The 18,594-nt window shown below is 36.7% G+C and overlaps 1 protein-coding gene across 1 annotated transcript in view; it reads left to right on the forward strand.

The window, feature by feature from the left end:
- The first annotated feature begins 977 nt into the window (after positions 1-977).
- The window catches only part of Rbcn-3B (WD repeat-containing protein Rbcn-3B), a 357,208-nt gene continuing 339,591 nt past the window's right edge, over positions 978-18,594 (forward strand). Inside the window, exon 1 of the mRNA XM_090389262.1 lies at positions 978-1,197. The gene's annotated coding sequence lies outside the window, so the exon portion shown is untranslated. The remainder of the gene's footprint in view (positions 1,198-18,594) is intronic.

The following is an 18,594-nucleotide window of genomic DNA, read 5'->3' on the forward strand; positions in this document are numbered from 1 at the left end:
TTTTTCTGATGCTACATAAGCTCATACGCTTACTTTCTTGCATCATATGCCACTATTACTATTTGTGCTATTACTCATGTCACCCTTTGATCCCTTTTGTGAACTGGATATACATTTCCTCTTCTCCAGTCCTTGTGGACTTCCCCTGCATCTCATCATTCACTTTCTTGGTGATTCCTTTCTACTTCTGATTTTCTCTCTCTCTCTCTCTCTCTCTCTCTCTCTCTCTCTCTCTCTCAGGGTAATTCGGGAATTTGTTTTGGCTAGTGCAGCATAAGCCTCTGGCTTCCTTGCACCATATGGCTAATAATAATAATAATCTAAGGATGCTTTCATAATCATGGCTGCGGGTTTGCTTACTTCCTTTGTCGTCTCCCTTAATGTGGCATATGGAACTAGTAATGTGAAGATCATCCCGATCATGGTATCAACTACCGGCATGGTGCCAAAAAATCTCTATAAGAGCCTAGTAACAGTAGGCCTCCCAGAAAACGCTCTCGTGGCACCCCAGAAAGCTTAAATCCTGAACTAGGACAGCAGGAGAGTTTCTGGACCAGCAGTTACAATAATAACAGCAACAGGAAACAACCAACCACACCATGCACTTGGTACCAATTCTCGTAACTGGACGGAAATAATCTCATAAAGGAGAAAGTTTTTTTTTTTTTTAAATACAGTATATTATAATAATAATAAATTGTGTCATTTTTGTTGGTCTTAGTAGATTTGGTGAAGTTTTGATAATCTTGAGGATTTTCACTTTTAGCGGTAGGTTATGTTGCTCGGCGGCGTTGGATGTCAAATTCAAGTGTAATGTAAATGTTACTCTGCTTATGACAGCTATTTGTGCAATTTTGTTAAATTATTTATTATTCCAGAGATGCATATGTTATTAAATTTATTAAGGAATACATTTTATACTTTTTGATCCCTTAGAGATAAGAAATATGTTTCTAATATTTCTAAGATTGAAATACATTTCTTTCTTATCTCTGTGGTTTATCCGATGTTATGGGAGTAATTGAGTTTCTCTATAGTTCAAATATTTACTTGTTTCGACTTTGTCCTTTGTAATGAATGTTTTTGTGAACTTGTGTTCTGGACCCATTGAGGAATCTATACAGTCTTCGTATATATACTTGTGTTTACGCTACTAAGGAGTTTATATAGTCGGTTTGATGGCAGTCATGATCGATGGTAATTATTTTCAGGAAAGGGGGGGGGGATAACCCTCGCCCCTTTAATTTATTTTATTTAATTGCAAAATTTTTAGGATTTAATTAAATCCTGAATGTTGAATATAAATTTTCCTATTTTGATTACAATCGTAAAAATTGTATTGACATTTGTTTAAGAGTTTAATTGGTCGAAACTGCTTGATTGATTTAAAGAACGGTTGATTTGAAGAAAATTTTATCATATTCCCTATTTTATCATTGTATTAATGATATATCTCTCTCTCTCCCCCCCCCCCTCCCGTTTTTTTCCCTAAATCAGATAAGCGTGGTATGTTTTACATCTGACTTTATCAAGTCAGTCTTATACTTACTCTTAAACCCTTGTTTTCCATTAGCAAGTGGTGAGTGCACTAGGCTCACCACTTGGTTGACTAATATAAAAATCCACTTGACTAATATAAAAATAAAAAACCAGATGTGTATAATTTTATAGAAAATACATTCTGTCTAAAGGAGAGGGGGAAATGATTCAAAAGAAGAAATGTAAAATTTAAAAAAAAAGTATCAGTCAAGAACAAATTGGCTCTTTAAAATTTCGCTATATATTTTATGCATGGCGGTTGAATATGTAGTTTTCAACTTCCATACATAAATATGTAGTGGTTTTCAACCTTTTTTTAATAACGGCACCTCTAATACAGTATATTATAATAATCTAAGCAATTTATTTTATTTTGCAGCACCCCTACTCAATTTTCTCAATATATATATATATATATATATATATATATATATATATATAATATTAAAAAATATATATGTTATATATTTATTGCAATAATATAATTTTAAAAATTATATTTCATAATACAAATTATATATATATACAGTATATAATTTTATTCTTTATATAGAGGTACCAAGTAATCAATTATAGATCACCACAAAATTAAAAAGGTACTGTACACCTTTTTATAATGAAATAAACATATAAATTAAAAAATAATAATGTTTAAGTAACTTAAACCCAAATTATGGGCACCCCCGGAATGTTGTTGCAACACCCAAAGGTGCTGTGGCACCCCAGTTGAAAACCACTGAGTTAATGTATAGTGTGGTGGTGGGGAATACTGTCTCTGGTACCAAGCAAAGGGATTCCAAAACCAAGTAGAGACACCTTAGTGGCTAGCTTTAGCACCCAAGGATCCTGCTATGCATGGACTTGTTTATATCTACAGCTTTGTGATATCTTTTAGTTTGGTCCCAAGCACCAAGATTCTTTGCAGCGGCATTGCATTTGGCATTACTTGGCTTCTGAATTATCAGTGATATGTTTCCTCATTCTTAAATGATGAACAGTGGTAACCACTTGAATTTATTTTCTGTGCTGGTTATTCAGACAATAGCAATTTCCTGTCTTTTTTTTATTTTTTTATTTTTTTTTTTTTCCTCTTATTAATTGAATCAGATTTTCAGGTTATTCAGACAATAGCAATTTCCTGTCTTTTTTTTTTCTCTTATTAATTGAATCAGATTATCAGTCAGTAAAGACGAAAATTAAATGAGCTGGATTGACAAACTGTGGATAAATTAGAATTGCATATGGTAAACTAATGCCAAAAATTGATCTGTCAGCCCCAGTATAAGCAGTTGTGTCTCTCAACTAATGAGCAGTTTTTTAAAAATATTATAAGGAACATTTCATTTTATTCACAATTTTACAAAGTGTGACCAAAGATATCTTTCAGCATATGTAGAAGATTTTTATAATCACTTGCGTGGCAGTTTCATTATGCAGATGATTTGAAAGTAGTAACAAACTTTAGGAGAGTATATTAACCACAATTATAGTCTTATAATTTCCTTTTCTAGTATAGTGTAGTATATCTTCTTACTGCTTGCATTAAATTTGCTGTTCAGAATAAGTGATAATGAAATAGTGTTTAAACTAACCAACAGGACTATCCCTTTTTCTTTCCCAGATAGCACAAACTAGAAGACGTGCTTAAATTAATGGAGAATAGTTATAGACTGGATATAAGAAAATTTTCTTATAGCTAAAGAGCTAACTGCCACCTTATCTTGGATAATTCTTATATTATATATATAATTTATATAATCTCATAATTTTTTTGCATATAGTATCTTACTTTCTGATTTTTACATTTCTATAGATAACATTTGATTCTGCCAGAATGAGCGCATTACGCTGGCTTGATCCCATTCAACACAGTGCTTTGAGGATTGCACTTGGTGCTTTTAGAACGTTGCCCACACATAGTCTCTATATTGATGTTCATGAGCCCCCACTATCGTTACGTAGAAAAACACTGTTACTAAAGTATGCTGTTAAGATACAAAGTTTTGTCTCACATCCCATTCAATCATACCTTTTCAACCCACCGTTAGAAAACCTATACAGAAACAAACCTAGCATAGTAAAGCCAGCTGGTCTTCACCTCCTTGAACTGATGGCAGTTTGGAATCTTTCCGTTCATTCCGTACAACAGGTAGCAACCTGCTGTCAACCACCATGGTCTTCTCTTCCTCTGGTGACTTGTGACACTTATCTCTGCCAATGGGGAAAGGGCATTTTACAAGCATCTAATATCGTACAACTTCATGCAGTTCACACTTAAAGATATAGTGATTTTTCCCCAATTTATATAGATGGCTCTAAATCTAATTCAAACGTTGGAGCAGCTGCAGTGTTTCCGAATACCGTTATTTCAGTATCCCTTCCATCTGAATTCAGTATCTTTTCAGCTGAATTATATGCAATTAAACTGGCCTTACAAAATCTCTGTGCTGATTGATCTTTAAAATCTGTTATTTACACTGATTCGCTTAGTTCAATCATGGCTTTATGTAATTTCTCAGATAAAGTTCACCCTGTTATAGACGAAATACGAACATATTACTAAAAATTGAAGAACTCCATCAACAGGTCATCTTTTGTTGGATTCTAGCACATTCTCTGATTTTGGACAATGAACTGGCTGATAAAGCTGCAAAAAATCCAACTAGCTTAGACTTAACTAATATCCCTGTTCCGCCATCAGATTTTGCATTAACTATTCAAGCTGCATGCTTGTCAGAATGGACAACAATCTGGCACTCTCAAACAAATAATAAACTCTTTCAATTTAAATATGATCCGAAAATTTGGCGCTCCAGTATCCGTACATCAAGACGAGAAGAAGTAGTCCTATCAAGGGCAAGAATAGGTCATACCCATCTAACCCATCTTTATTTACTTAGAGGAGACACAAATATCCACAGTGTCCACATTGTTCTATAAATCTGACTGTTAAACACATACTCATTGTCTGCCCCTACTATAGACAAGACAGAACATCAACCCTGCTATCACTGGTAAATCTTGATAAACCAATAACTTTAGAGAATCTCATTGGTGACAAAGCAAATATTTTCAGATTTTTCAACTTTCTGAAGCACATTGGACTTTTTAATCTTTTCTGATTTTATGAAAATTTTTCATTTTCCTATATAAAAAACGAATAGGTGCATTATAGCCACAGTAGCTTATGCGCCTTTAAACTCCCATAACAACAACATGATAACATTTCTCAAAAATGCATAGAGAAAGCATTCTGCTTGTATATAGTGTGTGCCTTATTTGGTGTAGTAATTGCAACATGTTAATTTTAACATTTATAGTAATCAGACAATAAAAGTTAAATTTTTTTCCTAACCTTGGTACATAATTTTAGAGATTTTAAGAATTATATATCAAAGTTTAATAAAAAATAAGTTCCATGACACTAAAGTGGTTTTTCCATTTATAAGTTGTTTGGAAAAGTCAGGGTTCAGATCTTTTTATAGGCTACAGGCACTCTTAAAGGCTTTTCATTCAGGACTGTAGTTAGTTTACATTACTGGTTGGAGTAGGAGATCCATTGTGAGGTGAGTTCTTCATTCTGCACAACAGTGTATATATATGCGCACACTTCTACAGCCATAATACATGACAAAACCACAGGAGCAGAGTAGTAAGGTCTGAGTAATCAATGCACTAGAAATTTCAAAGAACAATAACAACATGAAAATATGATTGCCCTTATGGTTTTAATTCATCAAATGTATTTAATATTATTAGCAACATGATGCAAGAAAGCAAAGCTTATATAGTACCAGCCCAAAAAAATAAAATAAAATTCATTTTCCCATCCCTTCCAATAATTTGTCCAAACCATTAAATTATTCAAACTATCCACATATGTTATTCCAAAAATTGACTACCCTTTGGCTGAATGCAAATTTCTGCACATCTAATCTGCAACTATTCTTTTCCAGTTTAAATTTATTCTCACTTTTCAATGGGGAAAGGATAAAGGTGCCATTAGTATTTGGTTACTTAACCCTCTTAAAGCTTTATAGACTTCACTTAGGTCACCCTGTAGAGCCCCCAGGTTCTTATGTTGCAATTCATAGAATTCTGACCTTTCCTTGCAACAATATCCTTTTATTTTCCCAACTAATCTCGCTCTTCTCTGCACCCTTTCCTACTGATCTATGTCCTTTTTGTCCCTGCTGGCAAGCTTCCTGCATATCGTTGACAGAATCCCATGACTGGTCTTAACATCCTGTTTGCACTGCTAAGAGTGCAAACTCTTAGCAGATTATACAGTGTGACAAGAGTCACACTCTTGTCACACCGTATAATTTTTGAACTGTTGAATTTTTTTTTTCCATATTAACTGCCTTGAGTGTGGTGCCACCCAAGTGGTATTTTATTCTGGGGTTATTACTAACCAAATGCAGTACCTTGCATTTATTACTCTTAAACCTTGATTGCCATTCTCTAGCCCATTTGCTTAGTTTATCTGGAGTCTCTTAAAGTAGTTGCCTCTTGTTGCTGTTATTAATCATCCTTGTATCATCTGCAAACTTAGACATTAAACTTGAAACACCTACATCAATATCATTAATAAATACACAGTGATCACTGAATTATGACCTGCTGCCTAATACCATGTTGGGCCACTGTTCACACAGATAACAGCCACTATTTGTCTAGGTATTGACTGGATATCTGAAGACATCCATAGGGTCATGCAGCCATAGAGTCCAACTCTTACCTCACTTTCTGACACTGTGGAAAGCCTTGCAGGCAGTATGGCTGCATGACCCTATGGATGTCTTCATGCTGATGGATGCCTTCATGTTCTTCACTCTCTTCACTATGTTCTTCAAACCACTTGTGCATAGTTTGGGCCTGATTGCACGGTGCATTATTGTTTTGGGAGATCCCATTTCTGTTCAGGAAAAAATGCAACATGGTGGGGGTGCACATTGTCTTGTAAGAGCTGCCAGTAGACCTCACCAGTGAAACATTGGTCCATACATGCCATGGATCCTAGTTCTTGGCAGAAAAACATGTCCCATATTAAGCAACCACTGCCACATGTCTGTAGAGTGGGCACCATGGATGATGGGTTCATGGACTTGTGTTGCTTGTGCCAAACATGAAGGCATTCATTGGCATGTTGCACCAGATATTTGGACTCATCTGACCAGCACATTCATTTCTAGTCTTCTAGTGTCCAACCAGCATATTGATGATGATGATGATCAGTTGTGAGCAGCAGTGTCTCTCTTGGGTCACCTGATGTGGAATCCGATGTCTTTGTGTGTGACACATTGCTCTTTGGGATGTTGTTCTTGCATTCCCCATATTCTGTTGCGATGTCAACTGTTAGCATTAGCAAAGGCACATGATGCAAGAAAGAAAGCTTATATAGCATCAGCCAAAAAAAAAAAAAAAAAACCCTTATTTCACCCATCCGCTCACTCCAAATGTTTGTCAAGTTGTGCCTTGAATCTATTTAAGCTATCAACTTCTACAATGACAGATGGAAGTTTATTCCACCAATCAACCACCCGCTGACTAAAGGCAAACTTACACACATCTATCATACAACCGCCTTTTCTCAATTTGAATTTATGCCCTCCCAGGCGATTATTCTGAGCAAGAGGAAGAATCCCATCTGCATTGAGCATGCTCAAACCATTCAAGACTTTATACACCTCAATCAGATCACCTCGCAGGTGCCTAGTCTCCAGACACTGTAATTTGCAAAACTTAAGCCTTTCTTCGTAAGAGCACCCCTTTGTTCCATTCACTAATCTTGTTGCCCTTCTCTGTACTTGTTCCAACAGCTCTACATCCTTCTTAAAATGAGGCCTCCAGACCTGTATACAGTACTCAAGGTTTGGCCTGACCATTGCCTTATACAAGGGGATAATCACTTCCTTATCCCTGCTAGAAAAATTCCTGTATGTAATTGACAAGACACCATGAGCTACTCTTGCAGACCGTCTGCACTGCTCAGAAAACTTCAAATCTGCGTGCACAATTACCCCAGGCCCTTTTCATTCTCTACCACTGTCAGTGTGGTACCACAGTTGATACATTACTCTGGGATTACTGCTTCCCATATGTAGTACTTTACATTTGTCAATGTTAAACTTCATTTGCCACCTCTCAGCCCATCTGCCCAACTTTTCTAGATCCTGTTGCAGCAGTGTAATGTCATTAACAACCCTGCCAACCTTTGTATCATCTGCAAACTTGGACATTAAACCTGATATACCATCATCAATATCATTTATAAAAACAACAATGGACCCAACACTGAACCCTGAGGGACTCCACTAATAACATTAGTTCACGAAGAGCAGTGTCCATTGGTTACCACTCTGTCTTCTCCCACTCAATCATCCATTTATCCATAGCAGCAATTTGCCTCCACTGCCACACTGCTCCAATTTGTGCAGCAGTCTTCCATGTGCAACAGTATCAAAGGCTTTTCTAAGATCAAAATGTATGATATCAAAGTTATTCTTTGCATCCAATTCCTTTGTGACACAAAGGAACTGGATCTGTTGCACAGTGGCCTGCCATTGAGCATGCACAACATGCTGCACACCCTTCACTTACCATGAACATCCACCTTGTAATCCTTTACGGTTCTGTTGGTGGGAGGTGGTTTGACCTGTTCAACACCATTCTTTGTATACCTTAACTACAATGGGCCAAGAGCAACCAACAAGATGTGCTATTTCTTATATGGAGCACCTAACACACAAGCTCCCAGAATCATACCCTTATGAAGCACCACGATATCTTTACTATGTCTAATAACTGCTACTCTACCACTTTAACTTGCATGATCACGTGCAAATTACCATTGCTTTAGCAGTACAAAGCTATTCGGCTTTTTGCACTGTGAGCTATCCAGCATAGTCCACTACGGATGGGGTGTTCATAATTCAATGATCACTGAATGTTTATTAAAAGCTGTAAGGAACCCAACACCGACCTCTGGGAAACTACTCATCACATTAACCCACGAAGGAAAGTGGCCATTTATAACCACTTTTGTTTCCTGCCACTTAACCATCCGGGGCCGCCTCCGTAGCCAGGTGGGAAGGAGCAACAGTGCGTAGCACACGCTTCTTGATTAGACCGGGGTTCGAGCCCGTCACCACCAAATACGGAGGATGCGGAAAGGTCAGGGAATGACCACCGCATATCAGGGAGTAATATGGCCTTAGTTGCTCATGCTCCTAAAAACCAAATAACAACAACAACAACAACTTAACCATCCTTTTATCTCTAGTCGTAACTTGCCCCTAATGCTACATGCCTTCAATTTGTACAGCAATTGTACGTGTTGTATATCAAAGGCTTTGCTGAAATCCTAGCATACAATGTCAAAATTATTCTTTTTATCCAGTTCCCTTGTGACAAAATCGTAGCTAATCAGATTGGTGAGGAATAATTTTTCTTTATCAAACCCATGCTGTCTGCCTTATGGCTCTAGTTTTATGAAGATAACCTTGCATTACTTGTTTAACTAATGTCTTTATTAATAATCCCCCTGCTCAGAGGTCAAAGTTATGGCTGTGTAGTCACCAACTTTACCCTTTGAACCACTCTTGTGAATTGGAGATACATTTGCAAATCTCCAACTCATAGGAGGGACGACCCCTTGAATCTAAAAATGAATGTCCTGATTATTATTATTAGCCATATGGTGCAAGGAAGCCAGAAGCTTATGCTGCACCAGCCAAAAAAAAATGCCCAAGTTACCCTGAGAGAGAGAGAAGAGAAGAGAGGAATCTCTCTTCAAGAAAGAGAAGAATGATGATATCCAGCTCAGGACCCTGGATGTGCGAAGCCCATACTCGCCTGATGTGAGCCCCTGGGGTTGAATTATGTTTAGGGTTAATCTCTTTTTTGCAGCTTGTTTTAATATAATTGGATCGACTTCATTGGCCCCAAGTGATTTGTTTACTTTTATCTGCAGCAACTTTTCTTCCATTCTCCGTTATTGTATTATGAAATCATTTTACATGTTTCCTGCCACCTATATTTAAGAGAGCTTATTGAATATGCCATAATTATTGCACCATTGAGAGATAACATTCCGAATTTCCAACATTCAGAAAATTTGTAAATAATGGTTGAAAAGTCTGGAATTCATAGATAAAAGTAATCACTTACTTTTTGGGCTCTGCTATAAATCGGAACAAAACTCAAAATTTTATCAACAGTTTGATACATGAGCAAAAACACAAATAAAAATGTGTACCAAGCTGTAAAGAAAAACAATTTTTGATGTTAATTGCCCTGAGTTCAGTGTGCTGAAATAATTGAGCAGTTTATTTCATGTGCTTTTACTTTTGCACCACTTATATAATGGCTGCCTGAGAATGACTGCTTATGTGTTATGGCACGTTGGGTGCTGTGCTGTAATGCTCACATGCATTGAGGCACAGCAATTGGGGTACTGTTGGATGCTTATATGTGTCAATGCAGTGAACGTGTTAACTCCCACTCCATTAGATAGATTTATGCTAACCTCATCTCTAAAAATTTCATGTGTGAATACAAAAGCAGAAATATTCATTCAGTTATATCAGTAATCTGTACAGGATCATCAATAGTTATACTGTTCATATCCAGTAGACGAATATGATTCATTCCTTCTACTGTTAACATACTCAAAGAATTCTTTGCTGTCTTTGTTTGTATTCTTGGAAAAAGAACTCATTGTCTTAGCCTGAGTAACATGATTAGTTTTGTGCTTATTTTAAGACTCTTAAAACCCTTGATAATTTATAATCATCCCATGCATTTTTCCTTTCTATCAGATGTACTAGTTCATCAGTACATCTGATGTCCATTTTGGTCTGAATCTTGAAAATACCTCTTAGTTGGTATAAAACAGTTAGTGGCCTCTATGATTATATTCCTGAACACTTCCCATATTTAGTATTTATATTTTTTAACAGCAGTTGGTCCCACTGAAAAGAGTTTACAAAATGTCTGAGTCCATTATAATCACTTGCAAAAACAAAATCCCTTCCCTTTACGATTGACAGTTGTTTTCTGTGAATAACTCCCATGTCAATATACTATGAACACTGCCACGTAAAGGTTCCTTAACCTAAAGATTCTTAATACATGCTGAATTTCTGCTGATAATCACATCAAGAATATTACTTCCCTTACATGTTGGTGTAGAAAGTGGGTTCACCATTGTGAGTAAATTTACCTGAAATGTTAAAATTCCCCCTGATAAGGCATTCTAATTTGCTGGCCCAGCCTATCTGTCTATATAGTTATTCATTATTACTATCACAGTCATTTGACCTATTTTTGTTTTCCCAATATTTGTCACACTAGACTTGTTCAGTATTACACTGGCCACTTGTGTCTGGGATGATTTAACCAAAATCATCCCACTTTTGCAATGCTATTGATAATTTGTTCCAACAATCAATTGCTCTTGGCTGAAAGCAAATTTTCACATGTCTGTTCTGCAGACATCCTTTTTTCAATTTGACTATGACCCTTTGTGTGTGTTTTCTGAGAAAGAGTTAGAATCCCATCATTTTCTGCAATCCATTTAAAGCTTTAAACACATCAGTCAGGTCTCCTCCCAAGTGACTAGTTTCCAAGTGCTGCAATTTACAGGACTGGTGTCTTTTGTGATAAGAGTACTCCTTTTGTGTTCTTGACTAATCTGGTTGCTCTTCTCTGCACCCATTCTAATAGATCCACATCTTTCTTTAAATGAGGCTGCCAGACCTGTATGCAGTACCCAAGATGTGCCCAATATAAGTTTCTAGGTTATGGGGCTGATTATGCAGGTAATGTATAGCTTAAAGTGATATAATAATGGAAAGAACTTGCTGTGCATTAAACAACCCATGCATAAACAACCTCTTTCATGATTTAACTTGATGAGAATTTACCCAAAAAAAAAAAAGAATGGTTTACTTGCATTATAAAAATTTTGACTTTTTTCTGTTGGAATGTTTTTCTAGCTCAGCATTACTGAAGAAATTAACATGGAGAACTGGGAATGGTGGGAAGAACCATAAGCGAGGTCATTGCTCACTGTGATATGTGATCATCAAAGTATTAGTAGTGGTAAAATGATGCAAGGAAAAATGCTTATACATCAGCCATTTAAACCACACACACACACACACACACACACACACACACACACACACACACACACACACACACACACACACACACACACACACACACACACAATCATTTGTCCATCTTTCTGATAATTTATCCAGTCCTTTAAATTTATCAAATCTACCCACTTTTACAATATCAGGTGAGAGGTTTATTCTAGCAATCAATTACTCTCTGCCTGAAATCAAATTCTATACAATTATCAATCATCCTTTTTTCCACTTTGTATGTGTTATCCAAGAAAGAATAAGGATGGATGCCATTAGCATTTAGTTTACTCCAATTTAATGCCTTAAGTTCATCAAATCAGTTCTCCTCACAGATGCCTAGTTTGCAAATGTTACAATTTTCAGAGTTCAAGTCTTTCTTGATAACCTCTAATTAATCTTGTTGCTCTTCTCTGCACTTGTCCAAGAGCTCTCTGTCATTCCTAAAATGAGGCTTCCAAACCTGTTATTCCGTATTCAAGATGTGACATAATCAGTGTCTTATACAATGGGATAATCTTTGTTGCTGTTGGTAAAATTTGTGTATATCATTGACAAAACCCCATTAACTGGCCTAGCAGCCTATCTGCACTGCTCAGAGAATAACCTGTCAGACTGTACAGGATATTCTCTGAACAGTGCGGATAGGCCGAAATTATATTTAAGTCTTTTTGCATTCTCCACTACTGTGAGTTTGGTACTACCCAAATGATGTGTTATTCTGGGATTATTACCACCCAAATGAAGTACCTTTCAGTTATCAGTGTTAAACCTAGTCTTTCACTTTTCACATATCATCAAAAAAACTCACATGTTAAGCTTGATATATCTACATTGGTATCATTAAAAAATATTGAAAATAGTAAGCAGGTCCCAGTACTAAACCCTCAGGGACTCCACTCATATCAAGTGTAGTGGCCATTTAATAACCACTCTGTTTCCAGTCACTCAACCATCCCGATAACTTCTCCCGGTGCCACACTACTCTAATTTGTACAGTAAAAACCTTTAATTAAAGCATTAATTGGAGGTTTCTGTCTTCCTTTTCACTACAAATGTGGCCTATCTGAAAATGGAGCAGTGTGTTAGTACTGGTTGGATATGTCAGGACTGGCTCTCTGGTTGGGGCATAAGGAGTTTTAATTTGCTGTGTTCAGCCAGGTTGAAGTTTGTAGTTGGAATTGGAGAACTGTGAGTATGAACCCTCTGTGGGAGGTGGCAAGACATACGAATCTTGTCTTTGAAGAAGAAAGCCTCAGACTGGATTATGTACAAGGTGCAAGCTAAAAGTTTCCAGACTGGCTGCTTGGAGCACCAACTACAATGTAGTATACCAATATGCTGTTAGATACTGTGAAACTAATTCATGGTCAGTTAGTGTGGCAAGGTTTGCACCAGTAGGATGTTGTGATTTTGTGCGATTGGTGTTTAAGTATGTTTGTTGCAATTTTTAGCTGAGTAAGATGGTGGTCATTCAGGAACAGCTAACTTGCATAAAATATTGTCATAAACATGGGGAAAACAGCTTTGGAGATTTAATGAAATGCATAAACAAGCAGTTGGTGATGCTATGGATAGAACAAACTTTTGTTTGATGGTATTTGCATTTTTCAAGGTGGTCAAACTCTGGTTGAGTATTTTGAGCACCAGAGTTGTCCATTGTCAAGTTGGACTGCCAAAAACATTGAAAAATTGCATCGAGCCATCCATGAGGACAGAGCCATGCAATTAATGATATTAGTGACATTCTAGGCCTATTGTATGGTACATGCTCTTGCATTTTAATTAAAAATTTAAACATGAGGTGTAAAATTTGTGCCCACTTTTCTGAGTGATGTACATAAATAAAATCAGTTTTTTGTGTTCAGGGACCTGCAAGCACAGGCCTGAAAGGACAAAAACTTTTTTTCCAAGATTATAATAGGGGATGAAAACTGGGTTTGTGGTTATGGCCCAGAAACAAAGCAACAGTCCTCCCAGTGGAAAAGTTCATCTCCATATCCAGAAAATGCAGGGTAGGTCAGAGCAAATGCCAAGAGCATGCTGATTGTTTTCTTTAACAATGAGTTAATTGTTCATCCAGAGTTCCTTCTGCCAGGCCAAGCTGCTAATCTGCAGTTCTACATTTGGGTCCTAAGGCATTTGAGATAGAATGGCATGAGAAAACACCCAGACAAATGGCATACACAAAATTGACTTCTGTATTACAACATGGCTTTGTTGGTTCAGTAGTATTTTGCCAAGAACAAAATGCTGATGGTCCCATATCCTCCCTATTTTCCCAATTCTTCTTATTAAACTTGACTTCTCCTTGTAACCCAAAATGAAAATCTAATTAAAAGGATAAAGATTCAAGCCTAATCACAAGAAGTGTTATGATTAATTAACAATAATTAAAAATCAAATGAACACAATTAAAAATCAATTTAACATAATTAAAAATTAACTCAAAAAATTAATTTAACGAAAAAATTACAAAACGATTTTCCTTCCCGAAGCTGACAATGTTTGTCGACCGTATGTCATGATCACAGGAATGAAAATTACCGAATAGGGGTGAGCATGGGACTTAAATAGGAATTATTTGTCTTCACGCATGTGCGTAAAGGACCATGAGTCACAGATTAAAACAGAATTCTCATGTAATTTAATTTCGACAGTTTCTGCAATAGTCTCATATAATTGCATTGGACACTTAAGTATTTTGGCCTCATTAAATAAAAAAGTATGTTTTTCATTAACTGCACGAAAGGCTAATTCTGACGCTGTTGAATGAGAAGCACGAACTGAGGCTGCGTGTTGATTAACACGAAAATTCAGAGGAAACCGCATAGAAACCTGATAAGCAAGTCACAATCACCACAAGAAATGTTGTATACTATCATTTATTTATGTTGCGAACAAGGAAAGGACTGAGCGATTGTTCAGTATAGTGTGTAATTTCCCTATTGGCCTGGCTACACTTTTAAATTTGGTATCTTTAAAGAATCTGTTAAGTTGTTTGTGCCACTGTTCAACATATAGAACAGAAATAAAGTATTTTTTGCTATTACTAATGTTGGTGTATTTTTTGTATTATTTTTTGTATTCTATCCTTAGCTTGTACCCTAATTCTGTCTATTGCAGCAAATGGGTAACCCCTGTTTAAGAATCTGCTGGTTAATATTTGTATTTCTGAGCTCAAAGCAGATTCCATCGTTGAATATTTATAAGCATTGAGAAATTGATTAAAGATAATCGATCTTTTGTAGGTGAATGGGTGATAGCTGTTATAATGCAGAAGCATACCGGTGTTTGTAGGTTTTCAATAGATGTTAAATTGGATTTTATTCGCATCCCGAGTAAGCGTGAAATTTAGAAAATTTAATGACTTAGTATCCGTATTCTCCCTCTCCAATGTAAATTTGAGTCTAGAATGAATATTATTAAACACATGTAAAATGTTTTGGATAGTGCTACTATTGGTAACAACTAGAACATTGTCTAAATATCTCCCATAGTATGTGATGTGGGGTAGAAAAGGCGTCAAATGTGTTCAATCGTAGAGAGATAGATCTCCGATATTAGGCAGCTCAGGCTTAATCCCATATGAGAATCCATATGTTGGAAAGGTTAAAGATGTGGCTTTTCTCTCTGGTGCTGTATTCTATCATTTCTGAGGTTGTAGTGTAATCCTAGTGGATATGATGTTTGTATTCCTCCAGGCATTTAAGGATCCTCCTGTAAGATTGTCAGTGCATGCTATGTGACATTGGCAGTCAAGAATCACTGGAAACCCATTTCATTGGGGTGGGAGCTATCCCCCCAAAATTATGGTTAAAGAATCTCCTTGTGATATAGCAGAATGGCTTCAATGACCATAATTTCAGAACCATCTAAATGCCCAACAGTTTGATATCTCCTTTGAGTTATAATTAGAACAAAACAATCACTTTCCTTTCCTGAACATTTTCCAGGATCACTGTTTATGGAAAATCCTTTGACATCGACAAAATTCTGCATTTCTGCCCTAACCATGTCCAAAACATTAAATCTTCCATCATCAAAGGCATTATCCTTTGAGCATGCACTAGTGAAAACCTGGATGAGGAGCTCAATAACATCAAAGCCATGCTGGATTGCAATCAGTTTTTGATACTTTTATGAACAAAACCATGAATAGAATCATTTAAGAAAAAAACCACATCAGAACAATCTTCTTTCAACACCCAAGACCTGCTTCAACACATCTTCTTACATTTTGTTCCTCATTTTAGCAACAAAATTGCATGGATAGACATATGTTAAAGAGTCTTTGGAACAGGAATGAACTTGAGTCACATGATAAAGTGAAAACACTCATGTTGCTTTGCTTGACCATCAAATATCAGTTAACCTCATGTTGTAATATTGGATAGTATGCTGATAATTAAGCTCTATGAAAATTAAGAGCTTTTAAATTTCTTTGTGATTAACTTTTAATCAGTTAATAAAAATAATTGTTAAATTATAAATGATTTAACTGCCCTGCCATACTGAAGCAAAAAAAACTGAAAAAGCACGAGTTGATAAGTTACCTCTCCGAATCATGAACATCTGACTCATACCATCATGCATACATAAGATAAATATGTCATCATGCTTCATAAGATAAATATTGTCTTCATGAAGAACAGTCATTGAAAGTTTATTTTTTCCTTGTTCAATTAAAAACAAAATGCTATATTGATGTTGAATAAGAACCGATGAAATGCTTTCCAGGTAATTTTAATTTTCATACCATCCTAAAACGAAAGCCAGATATGATTGGTTGGGCTGTTAACCAATAAGATTTGTTCCATAAATCATATGATGCTGTCAGTAGTTCAGCTTCCACACCAAGAGTCCGTCCATTGTACTCTACCTTTGTTGAAAGTTTTACTATTCCTTGCAAGATACAAACCGTAGTGATCATAGAACAAAGAACTGGCAGTTCTTGCAGCTTCTAGACTAGACTGATCTGTAAAATACTAGTCACCAAGAAATCTGGTTGCCACGGTGAGCAGATTTCTTGGTTGTCATGGCGATCATGTTTATTGAACTCTGACCTTGTTGTAAAACCCTATTTCTCAGTAAAAAAGATTGAAACAACTTTCAAAATGCTCCCTTCCCACATGGACACTAGAGAGACAGTATACAAAATTGACAGCCAATGTCACATGGGGTACATCAAGCTATCTTGTGGGGCACTATGGCCATAGTTGCCGATGCGCCTAATAAATCCCCAAACAAACAAACAAGCTATCTTGCAGGGGGAGCATGAATGCCACACTACTTGGGCTACAGTACAATCTCAGAAATGGCAGAACTCAGCATTATGGAAGGCCACATCTTTGACTTTTCCAATATATAGACCCTCACTTTGCATATCAGCAAAGGAGAGAATATAAGGAAGCACTCTTTATTCAGTCTCCCTTACCCTGCCAACTGCAACATTGGAAAATACACAGTTTGATCTGATTGGCTTTCCTTCTTTAAAGGCAAGATCCTTAGGCCTTGGCATCTTTCATGTGGGATTTATATGTTCACTTCTCCAAATTTAACCAGAACATACAATCTGGCTAAAAAAAGGAACTTCTACAGATTTGGCGCCTGCCGGATCTGCAGAAGTTCCTTTCTTTAGCCAGATTCTGTGTGGGTGCTCTAACACCCACACAGCTGTGGCATGTACTTCCAGTACCACATTTTCCATCACTGTAGTCCCTTCTTTGACCTAAAGCACTATTTCTACTTATAATAATATGTTGATTAAGTCCCTGCAAGTGAGCTCCTACATGGAACAGACCATCCTGCTCAGCATGTATCACAGTAAAATAGCTTCCATCTGCAGTGAACAACAGCCATCTCATAATCCTTCTAGTTCACAGCAGTTTGATCCTGAAAGCAGACAACACTACATCATTGGAACACATCATTGGTTCAGCCTGTTTCCTTTTGCAGTTGTGTCAGGCCTTCAGCAAAATGGAGAGAAACTTCTAATCAACATTTAAACATTACATGTCTTACAGGGCGCCTCCGTAGCCAGGTGAGCAGGAGTAGCAGTGCGGAGCACACGCTTCTTGATTAGACCGGGGTTCGAGCCCGTGACCACCAAATACGGAGGATGCGGAAAGGTCAGGAATGACCACCGCATATCCCTGGAGCAATATGGCCTTAGTTGCTAATGCTCTTAAAAACCAAATGACAACAACATGTCTTACGGCACATGGTTCAGCCTGTCATTCTTAGTTCTTGTTATTTTTTATTCAGTATTGTATTAGTTTCTCTGAGAGCAGTTGGCAAAATGTTCCAACATATGCACCTGGGCTTCTGCATTAAATTGTTTTTATTTAATGCATAGTGAGTTCTTTTCCCTAATGTAATGGCTTGTCTGGAACAGTATAATGAGTATATTCCATGGATAACACTTTATTGTATGAGAAGTAATGTGGAGAATATAATTTATATTCATATTCTTTTCATAATACATGTTGAGTAGTATGCTGAAGTATCATTTTAATACATAGTAAATTCAAGAAACAAATGCAAAGTTCACAATATGTCATCGTTACTACAGCATATCATATTGTGAAATCCTTCACAACGAGTTGCCTAATTGCCTATCCTTACACTTTGGAATAAGTAACACTTCCCAAATAGAGAAGGCTATTGCCTATTCTCAGTAGAGTACCACTATCCAGACAGCACTGTTTTTGGGAATATTTGTAACCTGCTCAGTGAGTGGGCAGAGTGTAAGAGTAAACAACCTAGAAGTGAAAAATTTTCACAAAATGAGATGTGAAAGATGTGTGAGTCAAACATGCACTAAGACATCATTTGGGCACAAGGATAGGCAACTCATGAAGGATTTTACAATATGAGATGCTACAGTAATGATGAT

Source organism: Mastigoproctus giganteus, chromosome 14, assembly GCF_048544385.1.
Source record: "Mastigoproctus giganteus isolate SK-2022 chromosome 14, ASM4854438v1, whole genome shotgun sequence".
In the NCBI taxonomy this organism is placed as follows: Eukaryota; Metazoa; Arthropoda; class Arachnida; order Uropygi; family Thelyphonidae; genus Mastigoproctus; species Mastigoproctus giganteus.